Here is a 22,901-nt window from a genome sequence, read left to right on the forward strand (position 1 = left end):
TGATCGACAAAGATTCGGCTCGGAGGTTCACTAAATGGTTGTCAGTGCTGCAGAAGGGGACCCAAGATGTAAAGTTCTGTGGGGAAGGTCATGTGACCATGCAGTCACTAGATACAATTGGTGCACTGCTAGAGAGTGGTCAGGGCTCAAAAGGGGGTGTGCCAGAGCCTGTTTCAGAAGAGGAAGGGGATGTGACTTTGTAAATGGTTGCTATAGGAACAACAAAATGCTCGTTACATTAGAATACATTAAAAATGTCAGCTTTTTTTTTTAAAATAAAAAAAAATGCTACAAGTATTTTCTCATAGTACAGAACTGAGCTATTAAAAAAAAGCACACATGTAGGATATTGCTTAAAGTGTAGGTTTAAAACTCATTAAAAATGGCATTAAGAGTTGAATAAAAAAAATACAGTAAGTATTATCTAATGCTACAGAACTGATTTATTAAATTAAAAAAATGAGATTTCACATGTTTTGCTGCTTTAAGTATTAAAATTGGAGGGGGAAAGGGAAGACTCCTGGGAGGTGAAGCGAGTGCAGAAAGGGAGCAATTTCAGCTCAATATTTACCTATTTTAAGCGTAGTCTCAAAAAAAAATAATATATATATTTTTTTTTTTTTATAAATACGCTTTCGGAACTGTAAATGTTATGCAAAGTTATTCTAGACGATCTGTGGCCATACTGAATGTGTGGTGTGATCTGTGGCCATACTGAATGTGTGGTGTGATCTGTGGCCATACTGAATGTGTGGTGTGATCTGTGGCCATACTGAATGTGTGGTGTGATCTGTGGCCATACTGAATGTGTGGTGTGATCTGTGGCCATAGTGAATGTGTGGTGTGATCTGTGGCCATACTGAATGTGTGGTGTGATCTGTGGCCATACTGAATGTGTGGTGTGATCTGTGGCCATACTGAATGTGTGGTGTGATCTGTGGCCATACTGAATGTGTGGTGTGATCTGTGGCCATACTGAATGTGTGGTGTGATCTGTGGCCATACTGAATGTGTGGTGTGATCTGTGGTCATACTTAATGTGTGGTGTGATCTGTGGCCATACTGAATGTGTGGTGTGATCTGTGGCCATACTGAATGTGTGGTGTGATCTGTGGCCATACTGAATGTGTGGTGTGATCTGTGGCCATACTGAATGTGTGGTGTGATCTGTGGCCATACTGAATGTGTGGTGTGATCTGTGGCCATACTGAATGTGTGGTGTGATCTGTGGCCATACTGAATGTGTGGTGTGATCTGTGGCCATACTGAATGTGTGGTGTGATCTGTGGCCATACTGAATGTGTGGTGTGATCTGTGGCCATACTGAATGTGTGGTGTGATCTGTGACACAGAATGGATTATATACAGGCTGTGTGATGTATGGAGATTATTCCTTATCTGCCCGGGTTCTGCTTCTTCTAGTACAGAAGAAACCTACCCTTTGTCCCCCTGATATTTTTATGCAGCTTGGAGACAGGTTTGTGATGCTCCTGAGAAAAGTTCAACTTGTTTAGTGCGACCAATTCCATTACTAATCCAGGACGACGTCGTCTCCAAAGCACGCATCACATTCATTTTAGATTACACTGATACTTGCTCTTTAAGAGCACAAATACATATTATTTCATTTATAGCATACTAGCTGAGAGACCCGGCGTTGCCCGGGAGTCACACTGTCCCCTCCCTCCCCCACACACACACTGTCCTCCCCTCCCCCACACACTGTCCCCCCCCCTCACACACACACACACACACACACACACACACACACACACACACACACACACACACACACACACACAGTGTCCCCCCCTCCCCCACACACACACTTCCCCCCCTCCCCCACACACACACTGCCCCCCTCCCCCACACACACACTGCCCCCCCTCCCCCACACACACACTGTCCCCCCACACACACACACACTGTCCCCCCCTCACACACACACAATGTCCCTCCCTCCCCCACACACACACTGTTCCTCCCCCCCACACACACTGTCCCTCCCCCCCACACACACTGTCCCTCCCCCCCACACACACTGTCCCTCCCCGTGACTCACGCTCCCCCCCGGCGCCGCTTGGTCCACCGTGACTCGCGCTCCCCCGGCGCCGGTGCGGATGGTGTTAGGCGGGAGATGTGTGGCGTGCGGTGTCCTCCGGAGGAGGAGCGTGTGGGCCGGTGCCGATGGTGTTTGGCGGGAGATCTGTGGGTTGCGGTGGCCTTCGGAGGAGCTCCGTGCGGGCCGGTGCCGAAGTGAGTACCTAGCATAGTGTGTGTTTGTTTGTTTGTTGGGGGCGTTGCGGGCCGGTGGCGATGTTGTTTGGCGGGAGATCTGTGGCGTGCAGGCCGGTCCGCGGCCCGTAGAGTGTCTGAGGTAGCGGGAGGGGGATGTGTGGCGTGTGGGCCGGTGCCGATGGTGTTTTAGTGTAGTCCGCGGCCCGTAGAGGGTCTGCGGTAGCAGAGGGAGATGTGTGGCGTGCGGGCCGGTCCGCGGCCTGTAGAGTGTCTGAGGTAGCGGGAGGGAGATGTGTGGCGTGTGGGCCGGTGGCGATGGTGTTTTAGTGTAGGCTGCGGCCCGTAGAGGGTCTGCAGTAGCAGAGGGAGATGTGTGGCGTGCGGGCCGGTCCGCGGCCTGTAGAGTGTCTGAGGTAGCGGGAGGGAGATGTGTGGCGTGTGGGCCGGTGGCGATGGTGTTTTAGTGTAGGCTGCGGCCCGTAGAGGGTCTGCGGTAGCGGGAGGGAGATCTGTGGCGTGGACCAGGGGGGGGGGGGTGGGCGGGGGGTCGAGGGTGGTGTTTTGAAGAGGCAGTGTGCAGTGTTTGGTGTTGTGTGAATGTCTGTGTGTGCAGTGTTTGGTGTTATCGTGTGTTGTATGTAGCTGATTCTGTACCTGATTCGGCAGTTCTGTGGTATCAGACGGTGAGGGTTTTGAGAGCTGTGAAGCGTGGCCCCAGAGCAGTGAGGGTTGAGGATTAGGTGCTGCAAATGCAAAGCGTTCCCAAAGCTCAGTGAGGGGTGGGACAGGGAAGTGGTAGCTCAGTGAGGGGTGGGACAGTGTGGCATTGGTGTTGGACGCAGGCCAATGAGAGTCAGTGAGGGGTGGGACAGTGTGGCATTGGTGTTGGACGCAGGCCAATGAGAGGTGTGCGGGGGCGGGCATGGCCTGAGCCGGAGTGACAGGCCAAAGGTGCAATGCGATTGGCCCTTGGGACGCAGACATACAGTGCTTTCAGAAATATATAGTAGATGCATTTTTCAAGGAGGGTGTAGCCTACAATTAAGCTGCAATACATGCAAACGTATTTGTAAGAAAAGCACAGAAAAAGAAAAGGGCACGTTACACCCCAAACATGTCGCTGCTCATTCATTTATTTATTTTTTAAGCAAAAAACATTGTTTATTGATTTTAGTCAACTTTTTTCCAAAGGCACATTGGAGCTACGAGCATTTGAACGTAAGGGCAGAGCAGATAGACGCCATGTTGCCATGGTCATGGTGTGCCGTTATTTATTGTGCAGGAAATTCCAGGTAACTAGAAATATATGAGCGATTCCGGATTGAAGAAATCCTGAAACCCGTCTCCCCCATAGAACTTAACCGGACTGATTTAGCACATTCATTTACTTACTGTGCTAGGTATTAGGCAGGTAAATACCACCACCATTTCATCTGTCTTAGTCTAATCTGTTTCAGTTGGGTTTGGTTACAGTTTGGTATTCATAGAATACAAGTGAGCACAGAGATCTCGCCATCTCACCTGCCTCTACACCAGCGGTGCGCAAACTGGGGGGCGCGGGGTTTACAGAGGCCCCTGCGCGCTTCCTGAAGGCACTTAACTTAAGTGCCGGGGAAGCGGCGAAGGCCGCTGTAAACTGCACTTACCGTGGTTCAGAGAGCGAGGGAGGAAGGGAGCGAAGGAGGAAGAGAGCTAGGGAGGGAGAGAGGGAGGGAGGCCTCACGCATAATTTAAATGCTTTGGGGAAGAGCGCGGGGCCTCTATAAAGAGCCGCTCCTCCCCCCCCCCCAGAAATTCTCGCACCAATTTGCACCCCCCCACTATACAGTACATCTCGGATGCACCGACCATGGCCCCTTGCAGATACACTTACCAGAACATCCTTCTACTGTCTCTAAGTTTCCACCACTTACCATTTAGATTGTAAGTTATTTAGGGCAGGGGCTCAATTTCCTAATGTTACTTTCATGTCTGAAGCGCTTATTCCCACTATGTGTTATATTATTATGTCACGGGTATTACAGTGAAGCACTATGTACCTAGATAGAGCTATATAAATAAAGATATATATATACCTTAGTATAATCTCAATCTTATTGAACCCTTCCTTGATATCTGAAACACATGTAATTACTACGTTACAAAAAATATTCAGGGGTGGAGTGCTTTTTAGACACCAATCCACAGTACATTCCAAAGAGCCTTAATATGGAGAGCACACACACACACACACACACACACACACACACACACACGCGCACACACGCACACACGCGCACACTTTAGGCTGCTCAGTTTCACTTTTTTTTTTGTTTTAACCACTGTCTGTAAGAAACAGCGTGCTGCATATTTTGTTCTTAGATAACGGTATGCATAATGGTCATGTAATCATTGCACAGAAAATCCATTATCTCGTACAAGAGGAAACAGGACTTTAAAAAAAAAAAGGCTAAAATTAAGTGCAAACTTTATCAAACAGGCTTTTCAGCAGAAACACGCACCTATATATATATTTTTTTTAAATTAAAACCGGGGGGAGTTGGACACCCAGTATAGGATCACACCGGATTTTATGTGGGGCCGTCCCAAATGGAGGGCTCTTTTTTATTTATTTTTTTTAAGGTTGAGGGGGAAAAAAAAAAAATGTCTGCTGAAGGATAGAAAACGTTCAATATATGAAAGACTGGGAATCTCCGGGAGAAAGGGTAGAGCTTATTTTCTGTTCTGCTTTAAAGATTAAAAGAGTACACGGCTGCGTTCTCCTGCCAAGTGGGGACTTACTTGCACAGACTGTTTGTTGCATGCTCCACTCTGCATGTGAATAAATGTCACAGATATTTCTGTGAGAGAATGGAAGAACAAACAAGAGAGGGAGAAGGGGGGGGGGAACGAGAAAAAGCGGGGAAGGGCGAGATAGCGTAAATAAGTCAGAAAGTGAGATTAAAAAGGAAGAGAGAGAAAGAAGTATAAAAGAAATAGTGAAGAGGAAAAAAAGAGAGACAAAGTGTGTTATTCATTAACCGGTTATAGTGCTGATCGGGGTACCGTCACATGGAATCTCCCATCGCAATCAATATGACCTTCCCGAGTGACAGGATCCCGATCAGAACTATTGAAGTTTAATGAATATTTTGCCCCCCAAAAGTATGAAACCGCGAAAGATGGGGAAATAGAGAAGAAAGTAGAGCGACAGAAAAAGAAAGGAGGGAGAGACGGTATCACTTATCCTGAGGAAGCATGCCCTACAAGAAGAGAGATGTAATCCCACACCCAGCGTTTGCACATAGCTACACCTTCCTGTGTGGTGAGAGCGGTGTACCGCAAACAGCAGGAGTCTGGCCCTGTGCCACCTTGCTGTGACAGCCGCCCAGTGCTGGAAGAAAGCTGAATATGTCACGGCCACAACACTCTTTGCAAGAATGTCACACTCATCACATACATCAGATGCACACTGGACCCCTCTATTACATGTCAGAAAGCTTATTTCATCAAGATGTTAAGAGCAATGTCATCTTTCTGCAATGATGTATGACCCCTAAGACGATATTTATTATATAGTTTGTGGTAATTACTGATAGGCTGCTTGGAGTGACTTTTGGGGCTTACACATGAACTTTTGAAAGCATTTGCAATTATGAGCAAACATGCAGAACAGAAGAGGGAAAATGTTCACATGGCAAAGTGCTTTCATTTTATTGTAACTCCACTGAGGCCTAACCGGGGCCGGGGTCTCCTGGGGCCCAGGACTCCCAACTGGGGTGGGTCCCGGCAGATTTGACGAGTGGGGGTGAGGGGTCATGACGTCAGTTGTTGAATGGAGAGGAGGGGCCAAGCCCCATTTGTTTAAGAGGGGATCCGCTCTGTCAATGGGGAGGAAGAGCATTTTGGAAGAAAGTCGGGTCCCATCTTCCGGAGTGAGCCGGGTCTCTACCTCAACCAGACCTGCTGACCCAGAGTGCAAGAACTGTGCAAGTGCCTTCTTCATAACCCTGCGAGTGCACAGGTCTTTTGCTGTGTGTGTGTATGTGTGTGTCTGTGAGATAGGAGGATGAAATGAGAACATTTGTTGGAGAAACGTGGAGAAGAGATGCTTGCAGCCCGCACTCCCTGGAAGATCATTGGGGAGGTCTTCATCCAGCAGTAATAATATAACACACACAATTCTCCCTACCCAGCTCACATCAGATAGTCTCTAGAATTACATAGTTACATAGTAAATGAGGTTGAAAAAAGACTTCCGTCCATCAAGTTCAACCTATGCTAAATTTAGACAACAGATATTATATCTATACTAACTTATTGATCCAGAGGAAGGCAAACAAAAAACCCCAGAGTCATATCATCCAATGATATCTCAGAAGGGGAAAAATAAATTCCTTCCTGACTCCAAGAATTGGCAATCGGATTAATCCCTGGATCAACATTCTTCCCATGTATACTTATTTGGTATATCCCTGTATACCTTTCCTTTCTAAAAAGACATCCAACCTTTTTTTGAACAAATCTATTGTATCTGTCATCATAGTCTCCATGGGTAATGAATTCCACATATTAACTGCCCTTACTGTAAAGAACCCTTTCCTTTGTTGCTGGTGAAATCTCCTTTCCTCCAACCTTAAGGGATGTCCCCAAGTCCTTTGTACTGCCCTTGTATTGTCCCCAAATATATTTGTATATAGTTATCATATCTCCTCTTAGACGCCTCTTTTCTAATGTAAATAAATCTAATTTACATAGTTACATTAGTTTGTACAGTGTATAACCATAGGATATAGATCTATATCTATCTATATATCACACAATTTGTCTGAGAGCTTTTTAATCTTCTCCCTGTATAATCACTTTGAATAACATGTATTGTGTGTCCCTTCTGGTTGTCTTGGTGCATTTCAGAACACTGCTTCTGGGGTTTGATTAAGACACTTAAAGCAGCAGTCCAAGCAGACTTTTTTTTTTGTTCCTCCACCCCCTTTAATATGTGCATTAATACAATTCACACAATGATAAGTAATTAGACAAGTTGCCGATCGATCCGTTCTCCTGTGATCGATTCGGCTCGGGGCTTCACTAATTTGCGTCAGTGCAGCAGAAGAGGACCAAAGACGAAAGTTCTGTGGGGAAGATCATGTGACCAGGCAGTCACTAGATACAATTGGTGCACTGCCAGAGAGAGGGCAGGGCTCAAAAAGGGGTATGCCAGGGCCTGTCATAATATATTAAAAATTTCAGGTTTTCTTTAATGCTCACAGTACAGAACGGATTTATTTTTAAAAAACACATGTAGGATATTGCTTCAACTGCAGCTTTAAAAGCAATAAAAAAAATAAACCTATCTTTTTTTTTTTCCATACACCTGCAATTCAAACCATTACTGTTGTACATTATTAACACCACCACAAGAGTAACTGTACCGACTTATTAAATGGGAAGATTAATTAAAAAAAAAAAAGCACGAACCGTTAAGAATGCCATCAAAACCATTATAAGGTTTGAATATTGCCAGTGGAGCAGCTAGACATGCGAGGGGCCCCGGGCAAATTGTTTTTCAAGGCCCCATTCTAAGCTCTCTCCTCCTCCAGCTCTCTGCCCCTCCTCCATGCTTACCTGTGGGACAGGGCGGTAATAGAGGCAGGCGGGGGGAGATGATGGTACCAGCATTAAGCAGAAGAGCAGCCGGCGGAGGAGTTAGGCTGCGGCCATAGTGCGGGCGGCGTGAACAAAACCAGTAACTCAATCAGGCCGGCCATACTGTGTGCAATGGGGCACGTGGAAGCGCGACGGTGAGGCAGTTTGTTGAGGAGACGAATCTATTTGATTTTAGACGCGACGGCCGCATCACATGACAACTTTTGAACCAATGAGGTTCAATAATTGTAGGAGGTTAGCATTCTCCTAGTCCTAATGCTGGGGCAAGACTGCAGTTGTAAAATGCTCACAAGAACCCTAAAAAGAAGAAGACTTCTGATGTAATAAATACAATTACAGCAGGGCCCCGGGTATACGGCGGGTTCTGTTCCAGGGGCCATCATTGATATATAGTTAGGGACATAATAATCAATGCTAACGTTAAGAGAATAGTTAATGCAAAGTGAAATCATACGGCTAAACTAGAGGTTATTAGGAGAGCGGCTACAGCTCCAGTTAGTGGTCAAGGGCTGGGGTCCACTATATGGTAAGCATGTGCTGGGTGGGTCATTATACGCTGTTTTGTACAGACAGACTCAGTATTAAAACAAAGACGTGTGCTTCAATTACTGCTATTTCTAAAACTGAAAGCAGAACTAGAATGATGGAAGTTAACAAAGAGATTGTTGGTATAAATGGAAGGAGAATAAATGTGGAGGTTGCAATTAATTGAATAAGTGATCTGCTGAAAGTCGAACACCTAAAGCTAACGGGCGAATAGCGGCGAATCGTTTCAATAATACCATTATAATAATAGTAATGCAATAGTAAGCAACACAAGCCTCTCTGTCGCGCGTCTCATTGCACTCCAGAGATCGCTCAGGAGATCAGGTCAGAAACAGGTCAGGTTTTCGGGATATCCCTGCTTCAGCACAGGTGGTGCAGTCAATACAGCCACCTGTGCTGAAGTAGGGATATCCTGAAAACCTGACCTGTTGGTAGTCCTTGGCGACTGGAGTTGCCCAGGCCCGCTTTAGAGCTAAGTGAATGTGATTCGAGCCGGAGGCCGTGGTGTCAGACACGTCTTTCCTCCTGGTCTCACTGTACTGCATAGGACCTTTGGTTAGTTAATGATTGATTTGTTCCCTCCCACGTCTCCTGTGGCTGGGTGGGGGTTACCTTGAACCTCTTTATTTTTTATATCTATATACACAGCAGGTAAACAATGGAGATGCACAGACTCTCCGTGAGGCTGGAATGTAAAACTATCAGAGGGCAGGCAAATAAAAAGCCACAGCCAAGGTGTCAGACAGATAAAGGGAGCAGCCCTTACTGGCTGCTACATACAGTACACACAGACACACACAGACACACACAGACACACACTGACACACACAGACACACACAGACACACACACACCTCTGTGTGGCTTGCTCAGTAGAGAGAAAACGCAAACACTCAGCATTCACAACTCTCACTTGGATCCCATGTCCTTGGCAACTATGATACATCAATACACACAGACAAGCACCCATACATATACCCTCTCTTCATATTTACACCTGCACAATAAGTGCACATACAAATCTACACAAAAACACACTCCCAAAACATCCACAATTCACACGTTCACTCCCCATACACACCTTCACAGGACATGTTCTTTATGCCTAGTCACCTGTGTACGCACACACACTAAACCTTTTCCCATACTTTTGCACAAACACACACTTTGCACATATACCTGCACACACATGCATGCACCATGTCTACAAAGTGCTAACATATATTTACTCCCCCAAACCCCTGCACACCCGTGAGAAAGCATACATCCGCGCCCACACCTGCACTCACAAACAGAACTATCTTTTCCTCAAACAACACACACACTCAGCACATCTTCATGGTACACATGACAACACTAGTGTAACCTTGCTGCACATATAAAATCACACAAAACCTCTTTACAGAGTATGAATTGCTTGTCTTCAAAGCATTTTTGTGGAGGGGGGAGGGGATAAAGAATCCAACAATGTAATTAGGTTTTGTTCAACTGTTTAGTGCATTTTTGTTTTCATAAGTTAGTCAGTAAGGGGGGGGGGGGAGAGGGGGCGGGGTTTAGGGAAGAAGGAAGGATCCATGGTGATCCATTTATGAGACTCCCTTTATAAATGAACTCTGGATAATGTCTTTGCAGTTTTGCATAACGCATGCTTACTTTAGGAAGGAATAGTACACTAATGCCTCAGGTTCTGTGCAGATGTAATATGGGATGGGAAAGGAAGAACGTGCAAAGCCTACGAGGAGGCAACTGCGTGGGACTTTTACACGTCTAATAACAAATCAAGTCACTGCCTGGTTGGAGCGGTAGATAGAAAGAGAAATGAATGCGCAGATGTTAAAAATACATCTTGGATCATTCTGTGGACAAACTGCATATTCTTAAAACACTTCAAATCATTCTGGCAGCTCGGTATAATTTGTGACATGCCTTTATACATTATTCTATCGACAAGGCACATTGTGAAACACCTTACCCAGGGGTGCGAAATCTTTCCCTGCTGCGCCCCCCTGCCTGCTTCCCTCCCTTACCTTCTCTCCAGCGTCAAACAATGCTGTGGGGTCACGTTGCCATGCCAACTTGACTACACATGACTCCGCGGCGTCATTTAACTCCGCGTCGCCGAAGAGAAGTTTAGTAAAGTTGCAGAGGCCTCACGCGATCCCCGGAATTAATTTAAATGCCTTGGGGGAAGATCGCGGGACCTCCGCAACTGCTACGCCCCCTCTGAACAACCTTGCACCCCTTCGGGGGGGGGGGGCGCCCCCCAGTTTTGCACACCGCTGCCTTACACCGTCCTGGGGGAACCCGGTGTTCTATGCAACACATTTTTGAACCATGAAAAAAACGTTCGATGTTCGCGCTGATAAAAATACCACTTGTGAGCGCATTCACATGTCTCAGACAGGTCAGCAACCCGGTCTTTCCCATCATCTATTAGCATACAATGCTTCCACTGCAGCTAGGGATTCTGGGTAATGACATGCAAAGGAGCAGTCGTTTCCTGCTACAAATTTTACAGTCCTGTCGCACTGCCTGAAATGCTGATTTTCTGCAGTGCCCGCCCCCGTCCCCGCAGGCATTTCAATTACAAGAAGGCCTTTCTGTCCATAAGGGGTTTGTTCCCATTTCGTCACATGTAAAGTAGGGCTATACAAACAGGCAAGAATTAAAAAAAAAAAAGCTCTCACACTAGCAGAGCAGGGTCACACATACACGCTCACTGTGCCAGGGTACCTGAGCGTGTATATGTTCTACTTTCTAAATTAACTCTATTAAAAGTTAATAGTTCATTAAACATTAATGGCGTGCTAGATTGCCATTAGAGATAACAAGTGCATTCCACTGGCTCAATGAGAAGGGGCAGAAAGGGAGCAGAGTGTGGCTGATGTGGTGAGCCATCCAGAGTCCTGTAGCTTGAGAAGTGAGAGCAGCAAAGGGCTATGGGTCAGCCAGAGAGGGGACCCCGAGCCTGGATCCCGAGCCCACACAAGCACAGTCTGGAAAGAGTGAGAAGCCAGTGCTGCTGTTGACTTGCTCTGCTCCCTTCCAAGGTTCTGTCCTTCTTCTAATCTCAGCAGACAGGAGGTTGTGATCCTTCAGGATTAAACATTTAGAATTATGTAAACACCGCAGGGGAAAGGAAAGTCAAACAAAAGAAAAAATTATCAATTTATGTATGAGACGACAGAAATAGGACTGGAAATGCCTAGCAGATGCACACCATACAGTGTCACACACTCACTGCTAACCATGACAAGCAGCATGTGCACAACTAAACTAAAAATCACACACATACCTAAAACCTGCAAACACACATACAGTACCAAACAATTATGTACAACACACATGCAATGTTTCCATACATCATGCACTGTCACTTGAAGCATTTAATCACCCACACTTACTTAATAAATCATGTGCATTACGAACACGCACACCACACACAGCACTGATACCGCGCGCTGACACACATTATCAAAGCACCTATGCATGCAAACTATCACACACACACACACACACACACACAATGTAACACATACGTACTAGCCGTTATCACACGCAGAGGATGTACTGTACAACATACTGAAAATTGTAGGTCAAATAGGACAAAAAAACACTTGCACAATTTCCCCAGACTAAACTTTGTCACGTCCTAGCAAACTTTAGGCAGACAAGCCAACTATTGGAGTCTTACTGATCTGGAGTCAGTCTCACTGATTTCTGACATAAGCAGTCTCATAGACTTCAAAGAAGTCGTACTGGCATGAAGTCACTACTTTTCCATTCAAATACATTTTTTTGGCTGAGCCTTCGAATCTTGCTGATTTCAGTCCTTGAAGGTTGACATCTCTGCCTTTAAGATTAAAATAAATATATAATCAGTCAAGCCCCTTGATGCAATTCCCCAGTGAGCCCAAGTCATGTGCCATGCTTTGCTCTTGTCGACCTCTAACACAGGCTTGCAGTCATGCTGAATGTGTCACTGGAGGCCGAGAGCAGGTTATGCAGAGCCTGTGGAAAGCATGTTCCTTCCCTCTAAGGCTTGTAATATAGTACGCGCTGGTGTGCGCACAGTGTGGCGCGCGCGTTTACTTTCTATAGGGCAAGCGGTGACCCGCGCGGCTAGGGGGCGTGGCTCTGACGTCACAGCTGCACTGTGATTGGCTAACAGCGTCACGTGGCGCGGCAACAGCACGAAAAAATACAAATTTCTTGTATTTCTTCTGATCTGCCGCGCCACCGCTCACAGCCGTCTCAACTGTAGCAACGTCAGCCTCACACGGGCAATTATCATTGGCGTGCATGCACACTATATTACAGGCCTTAGGATCGCCGTTATGCCAAATCCTGAGGTGCGCAGTCTGAACACTGAACAGAAACCCGGGAACTGATGAAAGGCCATAAATGAGAAGCATGCATAAGTTCAACATAACCCCCTGCTCAACCAAACAAGGAGTAACTCAAAGCTGTCTCACTAGTGCAAACAGCCCCAGCAGCAGGCACTGCAAAAATACTTGTTATCCAAACACGTCAAATGAAAGTTGTCAGTCTGCTGCAGTTATTTTTTTATTGCTCATCATTAAAAATGTAAGCGTAAATCAAAGGCCTCAAACCACTATTCCTACTGCTACCATGGCAACCTCTTGCGTATCAAGCAATGGGGCTCTTTCTCTAACCCAGGGGTGAGCAACTCCAGTCCTCAGGGGCCACAAAGGGGTCAGGTTTTCAGCATTTCCCTGCTTCAGCACAGGTGGTGCAGTCGAAGACTGAGCCTCTGATTGAGCCACCTGTGCTGAAGCAGGGATATCCTGAAGACCTGACCTGTCGGGAGGGGGTGGAGGACCGGAGTTACCCACCCCTGCCCGAACCCCTTCATGCCGGGAGGGTACGTGCAACGTATTGCAAATCAATGTCTCTTAGCTTCCCGTGGCAGCAAAGAGGTTAAGCTCTCTTATCCAAGCGTCAAATGGGGACAGCACCTGCCTGCTTTGCAAAGTTTGATGTAGGAGAATAGCAAACTAAACCAAACGGGTATTTCATATGGACAGAAAATAGAAAGTAATGAATCAGTTTGGGGGAAGTGAATCTGGAAACCACACGTTACTCTGCTCCAGGCTTCATTTGTATCCTCATCACGGGACCACGTCCATGGAATTTCTCATCATGCCAACGCCATTAAAGGTGGCAGGACCGCTTACAAACATATATTGAGACCAACATTGAAAGCCCCTGATAACATTACATTTTTCTACCATTTTTATTTGCACCTTTATTTTTACAAATTTTTAAGGTAAACTTATTAGCTTTCCAAATTCACCTGGGTAACAAAGTGTGTCGCATAACATACTGTACTAACGTAGCAAACATCCCAAGATGTGAAAGCTTCATCAGAAGACACAGAAGAGGGATGTGGACCATATTTAACTTCTGCATGCATACACTGGAAAGAGGGTCTCATCAGTGACAAAAGTACAATATATAAAAAAAATATATACTAATACTGCACCAACAAACAAAAAAAGGATTTCTATCCTTTTCTTATGAGGGCTACCATACTCAACACTAATATATGGCAAATTCAAAATAAAACGTATACAATGCTCAATCATGTAAAGTTTGTTCCATTAGTAAAAATGCCTTTTTTTTCCCACGTAAAATTGCACAATTCTAATATTAAATAAAGAAGAAAATAGACAGACTCGTTCCAGCTGTTAAGAGGAAAAACTAGGGTGCAACCTAGTTTACTGAGAAGCTGGACTGATGCAACAAATAGAAAGCGTAGCGAGAACAATCCTTTTAGATTGGAGCACACCTATAATTGATGTAAACACACACACACACACACACACACCTCTCTCAAGTCAAGTCATAAATCGCATACTGCACAGAGGGGAGGGATAGGTTTCAGTCACAGATAACATTCCAAGATGCACTGTTTTTAAGTAAAAATCTTGCTTGCTTTATTCAATGGCGTAGAGTAGGAGGTTCCAATGCGCACTCACATCCAGATAATATGAAATAAAAGAGAGAGAACATAATAGTGTAATTCTGTGTGTGATCGGTATAGGTGGTAATGCACACACATTTAGTCAGATAAAGCAGGCATCTCGGTTAATCAGTTTAACCAGACTGTTGTTGAAGAATGTCTGATGTCAGGATACTTCTTCTGGTATATATAGTCTCTGACGACAGAATACTGTATACCGATAAGGTATACCTCAAATAACCCCAATCCAAACAATATATATGCAACACACTTTACTATGGTCCCATAGCACGCTCGGTAACACAATATGCACACAATAACGGTAACCACAGGTAATTGCAATTGTCCCCCAAAGTACTGAGGGTGCCCTGGGCACCTAGAACCCGGTGTCCAGCAGAACAATCCCTCCCAAAGATATATGTGAGGGCAGCACTACCCTCCACATGTGGTGTTGGTGCACGTGGGTACGTTCCAGGGTACTAGGGTACACCAGGGTATGCTCAGACAGGCAGCATCCATGATCCCACTATGCAGGGCCTCCGACACAATCCCCTCTCGCCTTATGTCAGGTAGTACCGCGCGGCCGTTCCACCAGGCATGGGGAACCCACTGCTGCGGTTCCGTGTGCTCTGCTGGATTTTCCGCACACTAATGGGGAAAGTTCCTTACTACTGGCCAGCCTTACAGTACTCCACTACGGTGTAGGGGAAACTAGCTGGGGCCTACGGGGAACGTGTCTGGCCTAGTCCAGGGGGCTTGACAAGCTTCCCGGACACTACCTCTCCCTTCGCAAGCTCCGTCAGGACTTAGCACGCCGCCTCCAGTCCGCGGCGGAAATCCTGAACGACAAGACCTCCTTTTCCTGCAGCGCCAGCCTCAAGATGACCGCTGCCTTACACACAGTCCATATGTATGTGGCTGCGCCAACCACAACATGGCCAACGCAGTTCACTCAAACCTTCCCGAGCGACGGAACCACTGCCAGGGAGGAGGCAAGGGAGGGTACCCTGCTACGTATATTTCTGGCAAATAATTAATAATGAGGGAGACCTAGGACATATGCAATACATGCTGCTTTTGTTGAGCAATATTTAGGAGTTTACAAATCCCTGGAAAGATGGCAATAAGAATTCCAGAAGGTGGACATGACATGGGATGTCCGACTGTTCACATAGTATTGTAAGCCTCCCTGCCTGGCTTCCTACGGAGATTACATTGGTATGGTGTGTATAGGGCTACTCTTCATGGTTACCTTGACAGGGGCTGGAATTCAGGTGGCTGGGTGATGAGGTAGCAAGGTTGTATAATAATGCGCACCAGGAACTTTTTATAGCACAACTGTCATTTGTGTCCCCAAATATAGAGACCATTCATCCATATATTGACACGTTGTACTGTACAGTATTTTACATTAGACATACATAAATACAGTACTTCCATCAGTGCCCACTCTTAACAACTGACTGGAGGTACATATCTTGTTTGTTTACTGTAATAAGACCCGGACCCCCTCCTAATAGTTGTGGAACCCCTTTCCTCAAAATTCGGTAATACTTGGCTCTTTGGGGACCCTAGCAGGACCTGTATATGTAACCCAATACCTTTAGTCTTTATGGTTACTGCCCCTTCCACTTCAGTCTGAGGGGAATGTATATGCCGATCTGTGGTTAAAGCCAATCGCTGGCATCCGGGACTCCTCGTTAATGAGGCCCTCTGGTACATGCCGTTTCATATCACTTATCTTGGACTCCCTTAATCTTCTCCAGGGATCCCAACTGGGGGGGCTGGTCTACTCTATGACCTTCAGCATTTGGGTGTCTACTCTCTCCGAGGCTCCTCGCCTCATGTCCTCCTGGAACATAACCTTGCAGAACAGTCCCTCATCCTTCAATACCCCTGCATGACCCCTCGTGTGGATCCCGATAGCAACCCAGGGTGGGGTCTAGCCTACACGAACGCTGCTAGTAACTCTTTAGGAGGGGAGGGGTGGGGGGGTACAATATAATGAGGAAATACAAAATAAAAATAAGGTAAAAACAAGGGACTCCACCTAAAAAATAAATAAAAAGAGATGGGCAGAATTTAAGGCAAATTATATATATATATACACACACGCAAACACATATATATATACACACTGTATATGATAAGGACAGCGCAGATGCCTAGCAAAGGGACTACTGTGAAAGTCCCCTAATATAATCATATAATATATAGCTGCCAAAGTTGCACAAACAGCAGAGAGGAAATAGAAAAAAAAAAAAGAAGAGAAAGCGCACGCTCCTAGTGTGATAAAGTATGGACAATTTATTAACACTTTTGTATATCTGTGTACATCAAACTTACAAACGCCGGTAGATCTTAGGCATGTATGAGTACCAACTCAAACTCTCTCTTAGCAGCCCTGTTGGGATCAATGTCCGCCGTACTCCAGCGTGGTGATGAACGCAGTCAGCTCCCCCCAGAAACTGGAAGTGACAATGGTGTTCCTGGAGAGGAATCCCCCGGCAATAGATGCTTCACGTATCGGGTTCCCCCTTCACAGGAGTTCCTTACGCCTGCTCACAGGATGCCCGGCTAATGAATAATGCAGGGACTCAGCTTAGGACAGAGTTGGAACTTTACTTCCTTACGCGTTTTGTCATATGGCACGACTTCAGAGGATCAAACCGAGGAGTTTTAGTTGATACTCATACAGGCCCAAGATCTACCGGCATTTGATATACACAGATCTACAAAAGTTTTAATAAATTGTCCATACTTTATCACACTAGGAGCGTGCAGCTCCCCAGACAAACACGGCTTTTATGGTTGGAGCCTGACCCATTCCAGATCTTCAGTGGAAAAGCCTCATCAGTTGGCAGCCAGACAAGAGGGTGCTTACCCAAAGTCCCAGACCTACCAACCAACCCATGTAGGATTTTCAATGAAGTGACAGCATCAAGGATTGTGAAACATTGTGTATTATGCTTAACCCTGTGTTGCAAGCCTTCTGTTTTTTGTTTGTTTTTTAGCCCAAGGTACTTTTTACAGCATGACAAACTTCATGCAGCACATTGTGCTTTCATTAGGAGACATGCAAGTGAATGATGCTTAAATTAGGCAGGAATGCCAAAGAGACAGTACATTGGCAGGTTGTAATAAGTAAAAAAAACAAAATAAATAAATAAAAAAAGGCAGACCAACTAATGCCATATTTCTTCACTATTGCATGAACCGCAGTCATCAGATGCACTTCTTTCTGTGCCACATTTTAGTACATATCAGAGGTGAGATTAACCTTTGGAAGAGGCCGTTGTGTACACAGAATACAAAACAGTGTTTTTATTGAGGTTAATATAATGAATATAAAAAAATAAAAAGGTAATTTACAAAAGAGAAAACAAAAATAAAAGTATGTTTTAAAAGCAGCAACCCCACACAAGTCACCAATTAACCTTCCATTTAGGGGTTGGGAGGGTCCCAGAGCTGAACCGTGCTATTATTGGCTCTAAGGACCTGTCAGTTCCCAAGATACTTACCAGTGAACTTACAGGTATTACTATCTGGCATTACTACCTGGCTTATAAAGGGATTTAAGTGATTGTCCAATAGAAAGTCACAACCAATCTCACGGCTTTTCATTGGCCCGAGATTTGGCAGCCACCTTGTTTCCCATGGAGGGAGATTTAAACCCAGGACTTCACTGGTAAGTATCTTAGGAACCCCCAGAGCTGAAAATATTGCAGTTCAGCTCCAAAATGAACCCCCCCAACCTCCTCTCCGAAAAAAATATGCAAGTATATATATGTAAATATAAATATATTTATATTATATATAAATAACTCAGGAAGGTCCACAGCATACACTCCGTTTCCAATAAAAAAATAAATAAAGTTTATTCCATCCAAAACAGAAAAGATAAAAATGGGTTGACGTTTCGTACCCACATGGTCCTTTGTCACGCTCCTAACACAGGGAACCTCTCACTGTCCTTTCATAGTATGTACTGTATATGTTTGAGAGGTGTGGAGAGAAAGATTGCAGCAAGCTAAAAACATAAGGCAAACATTTCTCACTCACTAAACAGTGATAACCATTAGCAATTGTTAATGACCATTTATGTGAATAGCTATTAACAGCTATACCCTTTATAAATAGAACCAGATGTGAAAAAAAAGGATGGGAGAAAAGACCATATTCAGACTTTAATTGTGATGTATGTAGTTTTTCTTTACATAAATAGATTGGTTAGCCAAGACAGATGGTTAATATCAGAACGAAAAGGATTTCATCGAGAGGGGAAGAAGGAACAACAGATAACACAACATCTTTGAAAAGCGTATGACATTTGATGTGAACTACCATATATCTGTTATATGTAAGTTATAACTTTGGACAATAAAATAATTGTGTGTGCTGAAACTGAATGTGGAATTATTATATCCAGGAACGATATAATGTATTATTGACTTTCAACAGAAATACAATATATACCTCGCATACTTCATGTCATTAGTGTTCATGAAGGTAGTCAAGGGGTTAAAACACCCAACTGCTTACTCATTGTAAAACTGCTATGGTATAGAAGGTGTTAACGCCCCTTAATTCCACAGGGTGGGGGGCCTAAACTCCCTTCCCGGGGCACCAACCACACCATGTTTGGATTCGTTGCAAAACCAGTGATGTCACGTAGAGTGGCGGAAATCCCCTCACAGCAACTAATCTATTTGATTGCTGCAACACGTGATGCATTTCCACGTGTTCTGCAATTGCCAATGCCCCTATAAAAGGCCAGGGCACTGGCAGAACACCGGGAGTGAAGAGAGAGGCCACATCCGATGGCTGAAGAACAAGAAAATAAAAAAGACGTCCAGGAGAACAGTTGAAGAAAAGAAGCTGAAGATTAAGACTCTTCAAGCATTCGAGGATCAAGGGGGTCCATCAAGTTGAGGACCCCTCATCGTCCTGCCCATAGACGGTTTTGGATGCAGACTTAGACCATGGGGCCCAGGCTTACAACTTAGGCCTTCTTTTTTTTAACTTTTGGCAAGAGTTTTCCTTAGCTTTGCTATTGGGCCCTGGATTTACAAATAGACAGTTGGGTCTGGATTTAAAATTATTACATTTATAATGTTTTTTGGGGGGCTATCAGGCCCAAATTTAATAAGGGGTTTTTTTTTAGTTTTTTTTTATGGTTATTCATCAGCCATAACTAGAATAGTTCCGGGGGCTCAGACCCTGAAGTTGATGGTCGTCTTGAAAATCGATGTGGCAAGTAATCTTCATTTATTTAATACACCCACTTAGTGCCAATGTCGCTACCTGAGCTCAACTTGACAGGGCCTAGGTATCCCCAATTACACTCAATGGATTAATATAACAGTTTACATGTGGATTTATTTTTGTATGTGCGTATAGTTAACTTTTATTTAAGAGTAATGTGTTTAATTTTTATGTAATGTTTAAATTGTAGTTATATTGGTCAAAAGCCCTATTAGCCACCTTTGGCAAATTCAGTTTCACCATTTCCTTTAAGATTTTAGAATTGCAATATAGCAATTACAGGTATTAATATTGTATTCTGAGCCATTATTACCTTTGTTGCATTGTACTGTGTATTAACCTTTATCTCTTTCCCCCCCTAGTAATTTACACATCGCTGAAATAGTGTTTGATTAGGAATGGTGGCTTTTTTAAATTAAGTTGCGTATTTTCGTTATATGGTCTTTGTCCTTTATTATTATTATTATTATTATTATTAGTATCATCTTTGTTGTATGAAATTATTTAATTGAAGTGAAACTTATTTGCTGGCAACTACAGTACAGAGTTTTGATAGGAAAAAGCACTTGCCTTGTAACGAAAAAGCATGACAGAAGTGCCGTCACGCTACAGAAAGGCGCGCGCTGCGTGCATGCGCAGGAGCAGCAGCAACCCCGCCACACTTGGGAGACGGAGACAACACACACATGAGAAATTCACAGTTCGTATAAATATAGAAGTGTAAATAGCTAATAAAGGGGTTGAGTGCCGTGCACGCGCGTTCTAAGTTACACTTCTTTTGTTTCGTCACTGACATTGTGTTTAGATTTTTAATTAAAAACATCCCCATCACAAATACAATATCTGTGACAAAACAGTTTCACTTACAATGTGTGTGCTCGGCACTCACAACTTTTTTTGTGTTATTGACATGTATGCTTTACAGTGTAACGTTTACACCCTTTCTGAGAATTGTGCAGCCCTGTGACTGATCACGTAACATTTGAGTGGCCCCTCAGTTTAGTGCAATAATGTTCCTAGTTGATTGGCTAATGGGATTAGCGCTTACTCCTTATCGGGACTATTTAAAACTTGCCTGTGAGTCACATGAGGGGAACCCCTGAGGAAGCTGATACAATTCGTTTCTCCCTTTTTTTTGGCTGTCTGAGGACACCATACCAATCAGCCAGATCCAATCTGGGACGCCGCACTGAGGCCATGGAAGTCAACACGCCGATGAGCAGGACGGGAAGACCGTCGGACCAAAGACTAACCGATTTCTGTAGTGTCCGGAGCGGGTCATTGGTACACTCATTGGACTGGGAGATTGCGAGTTAATTCCCCTACCCTTCTGTCCTTTTAATGTACGAAAACCATGTTATGCCATGTTCTCCTTATGTTTCCTTTGTGAGGAGAGTTGCAGTATGCAGACGCACCGAGCATCCATGCTGATCCTACATGGATATTAGGCATATTATCAAGGTTGTGAGTGCTGAATTTGTTGTTTGAGCACTTTTTGCACTTTAGATTTCCACGCTATTCATTTGTGTTTTTTTCTATGCTAAATCTCAGGCCAATAGGAAGCTGCTTCCTCCTGGGTAGCCATTTAAATCCTCTTTAAAAACTGGGAATAATAGTAACTTCACCAGTAAGCATCTCTGAAAGCAGGGGGTGCCAGAACTAAACACAAATAATAAGGTTTGGTCCTGGAGGACCCTCAAGTTCCAATACTGGAAATTTGGGACTATTTAGGGTGGATTGCTCCTTTGTCTTGTAGTGTGCACATTCGATAGCACTACTTCCTGTAGCACTATTTGCAGCTGTGTCAAATTACCTATACCTCATATAATCAGACTTTTCCACCTTAATTGCATTTAACTACTACAATTCAACTCTGAAAATATCTTCTTTAGTGTAAATATCAAGCTTGCTTTCGCTTTGCTTCCTTCTTACACAATCCCATATGGATACCTGTAACAGGGCCTTAACCCCTGTCTAAAAGTGCTTCAATAAAAAGCAAGCATGTTTTGGTCTGAGGAATCCAGCAGGGAGCTGGTTAATTGCAACTAGAGACAATTAACCAGTCTCCATCTGGCTAAATCAGACAGGTACAAAAGCCTCGTGTTGACGGAAAGAAACATTGTTTGAGCACAGGACTAGCAAGACACCAGGACCCAGACTTCTATTCCAGGACACAGCGGACCCTGGAACACACCAGAGGCTGGCCCCTCAACGGACACCAACACAGACCCAGAGACTGACAAAGAGCCCCCTGCTTACAGGTACCGCTTTGGACTTTGGGGTTATTGGTTGGAAAGAGGCCTATCCTCCCAGCCCTGCAAATAGGGCCTGGGAGAGTGAGTTGGCCCTTACAAATGGATAGGATGTTTATTTATTTTGTGTTTCCTGCATTGTTTAAAGTGATGGACTGAATAAAAGATTTAATTTCCCCAAATCTGTCTTCCTGGTAGTACTTCTGCGCATCTCACTTAGGCCTTGCTCAGACAGGCTGCTACGTCGACGCGCTTGTGTGCGCGCCTCCGCCGCGCGCTCCTGCAGCCCAGCGATCAGCGCTCAAACTGCAGGAGTTGGGTCGTGGTGTTTGGGGGCGTGGCGAGGGGGCGTGATGAACACATCACAGAGCTGGTTCGCCTTTATTAGCTGAACCAGCTCACGTGACTGCCGCCCCAAATTTCAATTTGGGTTGTGGCGGCAAAATGTCGTAGCGTCAACGCTGTAGTTTGCCGCCACAAGCAGTTTCTAGTGTGACAACTGTCATCCACTAGACTGAGTGACGATCGTGCGTGCGCATGGAAGTGCGCGCACGTCCCAACACCGCCTGTCTGAGCGAGGCCTTACAATACCACTGGTTATATTCAATCAATAGGTTGGGACCTCCTGTAACCTTTTTGCATGAAATAGATTAAAAATTCTTCTCTATTTCCAGCTATCATCAAACTAGATTCCTGGCACATCCATGGATGGAACTTTCCTGGGCGTCCAGCCTAAAATGTTGTCCTTGGCGGCTGTATTGAGCCACAGTGCTGACTGACCCGTCATTGACTGTGCACCATTAAAGCTGGATCGGGCGCTCGCCGCAACGGTGACTGACAGGTCAGTCAGCACCTCATCACTCAGTGTGAAGTGCGGGTGCAGGGGGAGAAAGGAGATCGGAGGCAGAGGCGCGCGCAAGGGCTGGAGGGGAGAGCTCCAGTACTCTCAATGAGGTCAGTGTGTGCAGT

General features: G+C 44.9%; 1 protein-coding gene across 5 annotated transcripts in view; it reads right to left on the reverse strand.

The window, feature by feature from the left end:
- The window catches only part of ADCY6 (adenylate cyclase 6), a 153,073-nt gene that overhangs the window by 48,794 nt on the left and 81,378 nt on the right, over positions 1 to 22,901 (reverse strand). The gene's annotated exons all lie outside the window — the stretch shown is intronic.

Source organism: Ascaphus truei, chromosome 3, assembly GCF_040206685.1.
Source record: "Ascaphus truei isolate aAscTru1 chromosome 3, aAscTru1.hap1, whole genome shotgun sequence".
Lineage (NCBI taxonomy): Eukaryota > Metazoa > Chordata > Amphibia > Anura > Ascaphidae > Ascaphus > Ascaphus truei.